A 7,514-nucleotide genomic window follows, 5' to 3' on the forward strand; every position below is an offset into this window, starting at 1 on the left:
ATACTGGCATTGAAACACGTAAAGAAGAAAAGAAAAGAGGTGGGGGTGAAAAGAAGCCGTCTTAGTGACTCGGTAGGTAAAAAGTTGTTATTAGTTACAGACAGTCAGCCAAGCAGACAGGCAGACCGCCGTAGAAGGAAAGAAATAAACGACAGCAGTGGTGGTGGTGGTGGTAGTAGTATAAACAGCAGCAGCGCTTGTAGATATCTCTATCTCTCTCCCCTACCACTAACCTAACTTGGTGTATACCAATTGTCCCGTCTTCTCCTCAACACGCACCTGTCTAAAACATCCCGCGGCTGGGAGGCAGTCTGTCCTGCCAAAAGGATTTGCCTCTTTCGAGCACTTATTTCCTTAAACATGCCACAACACACACTCTCTCTCTCCTTTTTCTTTCGTGTTTTTTTTTTCCCTTTCGTCTCCTTTCCTTGTATTTTTTTTTCTCTCACTTAATTTAACTTCTTTTTTTTTTCTATTATGTCGTGGGGATTTTTTCTTGTTTCTTGTTTCTTTTTTAAATTGATCGTTGTTGTAGAATAAATACTTCCCTTTAGAGAGATTACAGATGGTTATCGTCACAACAGATCGCTGATGAATGAAAAGAAAACGAAACAAGAAAAAGTATGTATATATGTATGTATGCGTAGTTGAACGAGAAGAAAAATTCTTGAAGTTTGTCTGTTGAAAGATAAGGCCAGAGAGAGAAAGAAAAAAGTAAAAGAAAGTGATGTCGTGATTGTTGGGACGAGTTAAGGAGGTTGTTGTATGTGAATTTAGTAGTGACCAGCAATCAGAAAGCAGAGGGTTAGAGAGAACGAGCGACTGGTGTGTGTATATATGTTCTTAGTAACCCATCACTTCTTTGTCTCACTCACTCCCTCTCTCTTTCTCACATACACACACACTCTCACTCTATCTCTCTCTCTTTCTAGCACTTCCCTCTCCCCGTCTTCCTGCTTTATCAAAAAACAAAAATAAAAATATCTGAACGACTGACATAAAAGTCAGAGGGGAAGGATGGAAAATCAAAACAGTCCTTCAACAAGTACGGTGGTGGTGATGATGATGATTTCTAAAATAGACACGAGACTGACGTATTTTTCAACAAAGGAGAATGTGATATAAACAGCGTGGACGAAGTGAAATTGATTTTAATAAATAAGCGAGGTGGATATCCGACTCGATTTTCCGGGACTTCCCCCAGGTACTATGATTACAATAATAAAAAAAAACGATCATAATGTTTTCGATTGATACACATCAATACATGGCGGTGGAATAGAATTAATAACATAATCAATGTAAGCACTTAACTGACCGACTTCGATGGAATTTGAACTCAGAGTGGTTGTGTGGTAAGAAGCTTGCTTCCCAACCACATGGGTCCGGGTTCAGTCCCACTGCGTGGTACCTTGGGCAAGTGTCTTCTACTATAGCCTCGTGCTATAGTAGTGGATTTGGTTGACGGAAACTGAAAGAAGCCCATCGTGTATATATTTGCATGTGTATTTGTGTGTCTGTGTTTGCCCCTCCACCATCGCGCTTGACAACCGATATTGGTGTGTTCGGCAAAAGTGGCCCAATAACTCCTGGAGTCGATTAGTTTGACTAAATGCGGTACTCCAGCATGGCGGTAGTCAAATGACAGAAACAAGTAAAAGAATAAATGTTAAGAGATCGAAACTAAAGACCACCACTGCCGATTCTGAGGAGAACGTCGTTGAATTAATTTCCATCTTTTATCTTTTACCTATTTCAGTCATTAGGCTGCGGCCTTGAAGAAATTTTGGTCAAACGAATTGACCCCAGTATTTTTGTTGTGATTTATGCCTGATACGTTTTCTATTGTCTCTTTTGCCAAACCGCTAGTTACGGAGACACCGGTTGTCAAGCAGGGGAGGACACACACACACACACATGCATATATATATACCGTAATCCCAAGCCATTTCGCGGTTCCCTATCGTCGTTTATTATTTAAGCTTACATTGATTCCTCCATGGTGTTGTTTTGCATTTATAATAAAATAAATTCATACAAATTATAAGAATAATAATACAAAAAATATACAGTACAGTATTGTTTCTGCTTCGTGGATTTTCACCTATCACAGACAGTTTTGGAATGTAACACCCACGATAGTCGAGGGATTACTGTACACACACACAACAGGCTTTGTTCAGTTTCTGTCTACCAAATCTGCTCACAAGTCTTTGGTCGACCGCGAGGCCATATAGTAGCAGACACTTACCCAAGTGCCACACAGTAGGACTGAACCCGGAACTGTGTGGTTTGGAAGAAAACTTCTCACCACACAGCCTCGCCTAAAAAGAACCTGGTTTCGAATTTTAGTTCACACTTTATTATCTACCTTTGCCAATCTTTTCGGGAAAGGTAAAACCACCTCAAAGTTCCATTTGTCTTTAGTCTTATATTTTATTATATTTATTAGGTCTAAGGGAAGGGACAGGACCCATGACTTTAACAGACAACCTCTCTACCACACGAGACTGCTAATGACGGTTTCAGATTTTGACACAAGACCAGCAAGTTTGGGGGAGAGGTAGTTGATTGCATCTACCCCATTGGTACTTAATTTATCAACCCCGAAAGGATGAAAGGCAAAGTCGACCTTGGCGGAATTTGAACTCTGAACGTAAAGACAGACAAAATTCCGCAAATCATTTTGTATAACGGGCTAACAATTCTGCCAACTCCTGCCACCTTCGAGATATTGACTGATGACGGTTAAACATTCAGTTTAAACAAGTTGCATGTCAACACCTGCTGGAAAGATATGCACAATGTGGAAGGTTTCCAGAGGGATTGTTTTTGTGGAAAGGAAGGTCAGAATGGTTAGTGGAGGACATGGTGGGTTGGGCACAGCATGAACGATGTAGTCTTGGCTATACTAAGGATGTGCTTTATCTGAACCCAGGGTATGTCCGAGGGCCCTTAATACTCTCTGTCCGCCGTTGTTTGAACCCTAACATTTGAAGAAATCGCAGAGGCCTTATGAGCTGATCATGTATACAGATATGTTGGAGGTGTGATGTTGTTTTCTTTATATGAACAAGTTGAAGAAGTGATGATTGATATAACCCAATTGTTCTGAGGTCTCTGTTCAAGGAGCTGACGCAGATTTGGCATGTGGTGTCTCGTTTGCATGTAGCTGAGGTTTGATTAAGGAAGATTAGGGCAGAATAAAGGCTTGAAGTGTAGTTTTAACTGTGAAGGAGTGGGTGTTGTTGTGAAGTAAAATAAAGTAAAATTACCTTCTTGTGTCACGCCGACTCATAGGGGCCGGTTTCCCAGTTTCTATGGCATATATATCCCTCACCTGTCTACCCTTACCTACGGTTATGAATTTTGGGTACTGACCGAAAGAATACGATCACGAATACAAGAGGCTGAGCTAAAATTCATCCGAAAAGCTTTTGGAGTAAAGTTACTCAATACAATGCGTTGCTGAAGATCAGAAATACATTCCAAATAAAGCTGCAACTTTTTTGAATTGAGAGATCACAGCTCCAATACTACAGACATGTGGTAAGAATATCTCGGGAAAGAATCGCTGACAAAGTTTTATGGGTTAAACCAGGGATGGGAAACCTTTTTGTGCATGAAGGCCACCCTACAATTCCTCATTCCTCACAGAGGCTGCATTGAACAAATTATTTTTCTTTTTTTTTTTAGTTATTTTATCCCCTAAGTAATTTATTAGTAATCTAATAAAAGAAGGACAGGTGTGCAGAAATTGAAAGCATGACTTTTCAAATATTTTATTTAAGTAAGTAAATACTTTTATATAAATAATAAATAAATGAATAATATTGAAAGCAAGACATTTTCAAATATTTTATTTAAGTAGGTAGGTAGATTGTATACAAGTAATTAATAAATGAATAATAATCTTATAAAAAAATCAACTTATGAACATCGAGAATATAGCATTTTCAAATATTTAGTTTTGGCAAGTAGGTACTTTTTATACAAATTAATGTCTTCTTTGAGTTTGTTTTTTCTTTTCTTGAGAAAGCACTTTGATATCAAGCTCTAACATAGTGGTTCTTAATTTCAATTGGTCCTCCAAATGCTCATCTGTCAATTGCATTCTCAGCGAACTCTTGATTTGCATCAAGTACAAGAATGTGGATTCACGACAGTATGTTGAAGAAAAGCAGGAAATTAGTCGGCGTGCATGTTCACAAAAACAAGGATATTCTACCACATTTTTCCAAATTTTGATGGGATTTTCCCTCTTGTCAAACAAAAATTTCAGAATATTATCTTCAGACATTTCAATGAGTTCCATTTGTAAAATCTTTGGGAGCCTCTGATACTAAGTGAGGCTGAAACAAAGTTTCAGAGCGATGTTATGTTTTTTCAAAATCATTGAGGCTTTTCATTATATTCTTCTATTAATGAGTCTAAAACTGATTTGTATTCTTCAAAAGATTCAGAGATATCTTCATTTTCACTCATTACCTTCATAAGCTGATGAAAGTGTTCTTCTAAAGGATTTGATTGAACCAAAAGGAACTTGAAAAACAACAATTTTTTTTCTAAATGCCCAAATTTTTTGCCACATATCATAAATACATTTATTTTTGCCTTACAGCAAAATGTTTAACTCATTTTGTGTTGACATCACATCACATAAAAATACAACATCTCTAAAAATTTGGATCTATTTTAAAACGGGGGCCACAGTATTTTCTTAACGAAACACTTTGAAACTTGGAACACTGGTAGGATGTGTCATATAAAACATCTGTTTCTCTTAGTCTTCTTAAAAATAAAAAGAAATCCCTAAGTTATTCCATGTTAAAGTTGTCGTATTTCTGTAATTTCAACCAATCATTGACGTCCATTCAGCCGATATACATTAAGTACTGACTACATAAACAAACGATTCTGAAACAATTCTATCGGTGATAAAATTATTATTTCCTTGTCAAAAAATGGCTGAAGCATATTGGCAGTAGCTAATAAACCTTTCTATTATAGGTTAACCCTAACCCTAACCCTAACCCTAGGGTTAGGGTTAGGGTAAAACAGCAAATTTAAAAAGAAAAAAGCAAATATAACGAAGAAAAAAAAAAGAAAATGAAAAAAGCAAATTTAAAATGAAAAAAGCAAATAAAACGAAGCAAAAAAAAGAAAATGAAAAAAGCAAATTTAAAATGAAAAAAAGCAAATTTAACGAAGGAAAACGAACACACGTGTTGCCTCTCTGCAAATGTCAGAAGTTATGGAGATTAAATACGCTTTACACCGCTTAATCAGCCAAAGGAGTAAATGTAAACAACTGAATACTTGTCAGTGATTGGTTGAAATTATCGAAATAAGACAATTTTTTACATGAAATAAATTCAAATACAAAAATATTTTTCTGTTCTATAACACAAAATAGATAAGTATACGAAGTTTGAAAGTCTTTCGGTACCAAAAACACTACGTAAAACATTAATGAAAACTGTGGCCCCCGTTTTAAAATAGATCCAAAAATTTGGATCTGATAAATCACAATGTTTGTTGTTTTCTTTGAAAAAGTCAATTATTTGCCTTTGTAAAGACAAAATTTTAACCAGTACTTTCCCTTGCAACAACCAGTGTACTTTTGAGTGATAAAACAAATCCACATAAATTACTTCGTTATCCATCATCAACATGTTTCAAAATTGACGATGCCTCAGGGCATTTGCTTGAATATAGTTTACAATACCTATAACCTTCTGCAAAGAGTCATTTAAAATGGCAGATTTTGCTGGTGTAAAATACAATGAAAAGAAATCAGTACATTTGGTTACTCTTTTAAGATGTGCAATATATTCTTCATTTTCAGCCATCATAGCTAGAGCACCATCCATGCACACATTTACCAAATTAGTAAAATTTAGTCCTACTTTATGACAATGCTCTTTAAAGTTATTAAAAATATCTATCCCTCGTGCCCTTCCTTTAAGGGTGCCTAAAATAAATAATTCTTCACATAATCAAAAATTATCAGTTATAGCACAAATACAATACTTGTGCTGAATTTGTGGAATCTGTTGATTCATCCAAAGCTTCTGAGCAATATACATTTTCTGTTTGGATTACATTTTTCAGTTGCTCTGTTTTATTACAAGCTAATTCATTCTGTCGATCTGTATTAGTCCTCTTTATATTTGTTAACTTTATCAGGATCTATACATCCAACCACTTATAAAATACATTCCTTTATGAGTTCTGCATCGCTGAATGGCTTACATGTTTTTCCAAGCAAATATTCAACTTTATAGCTGGTTTCTGTCGTAGCATTCCCTTGGTGCAACACATATTGGAAAAATTGTTTTTGCTTTTGTTTTTCATCTCTCAATTTCTGCAATGCTATCTTTCAAGACTCACCCTCTAATTTGTCATATTTATTGTTTTTATGAAGAGCATAATGTTGCTGTACATTGAATTTCTTAACTGTTACAATTGCAGTTTCACAAAACAAGCAAGACATTTTGTGTCCACTATTTACTAAAAAAAATATTGCAATTCCCATTCTTCATTGAAGATCCTGTTTTCTTCTTTCAAAGTCTGTCTTAATTTTTTTAACATAATTATGGGTTAAAAAGAAATGTATTTATTATGAGAAAGCATTAAAAAAAAAAGTTTAATGAATTAGTAAAGCCGGCCGCACACTGACCCAAATAAAACAGTCTTAGACAAGACACAATAAACTTGCATCCAAAACCGTGTTTTTGGTTTAGACTTTAGCAATTGTTACTATCATTCAAGACTGAACAACATCTAGATTAGTTATATTTTTTTCTTGTAATTAGTACTATTATTTATCATTCCCTAATTTTTACAGAAATAATGTCAAATATTAAAGGTTTTCAATCTCGCAAAATAATGACAATTGTTGAAGTTAAGACCAAGATTCCAAGAACATGGATTTGGTCGCTGATTGATAGTGTCTTATCTAAGACCATTTTGTCTCAAGCAGTGTGCAGCCAGCTTAACAGAGCTGCAATGAATGCAATCACTGTATCCCTTATCAAGTCCCAAGGATAAAAAGCAAGTCTGCAAAATTAACACATACACTGATGGATTTACAGTTTCAAATAAGGCTATAACTAACTCAGTCTCACAAATGTCAGTAAGACGTTGGCCATGACTAAGCAGTTACTAAGTAAAGTATGTGGCACAGATCACAATGAAAAGGTGGACAAGACAGGAACTCTTTGTGTATCATATGTGAAGTCACTTATTCCCACTTGGCTGATGTGGCTGACAAGGAAGCATCACCTTTATATACTTGTTGCTTTGAGTTTAAATTCATTGGGTTCAAAGAAAAGTGCTTCCAATCTCTGAAAGTGACATCACTAAACACAGTTAACTTTGCTTTTGTCTGTGTGTGTGTGTGTATTGTAAGTTTAGGGCGTATTATGATTTTAGACAAAAAATATTCAATGTCAAAAAAGAAAGAAAATATACCAATGGCCACAGACAGCTGCACTTGATGGCCTGGAAGG

The 7,514-nt window shown here is 35.7% G+C and overlaps 1 protein-coding gene across 2 annotated transcripts in view; it reads right to left on the reverse strand.

Moving 5' to 3' along the window:
* LOC106875870 (uncharacterized) overlaps positions 1-150 on the reverse strand; it is a 236,621-nt gene extending 236,471 nt beyond the window's left edge. Inside the window, exon 1 of one of the 2 annotated variants that reach the window (XM_089360944.1) lies at positions 1-150. This exon is cut by the window's left edge and continues 306 nt beyond it. The gene's annotated coding sequence lies outside the window, so the exon portion shown is untranslated. The other variant, XM_089360943.1, reaches the window with a different exon arrangement.
* Positions 151-7,514: the final 7,364 nt, after the last annotated feature.

The sequence above is a fragment of the Octopus bimaculoides genome, chromosome 12 (genome assembly GCF_046866305.1).
Source record: "Octopus bimaculoides isolate indiv1 chromosome 12, ASM4686630v1, whole genome shotgun sequence".
Lineage (NCBI taxonomy): Eukaryota > Metazoa > Mollusca > Cephalopoda > Octopoda > Octopodidae > Octopus > Octopus bimaculoides.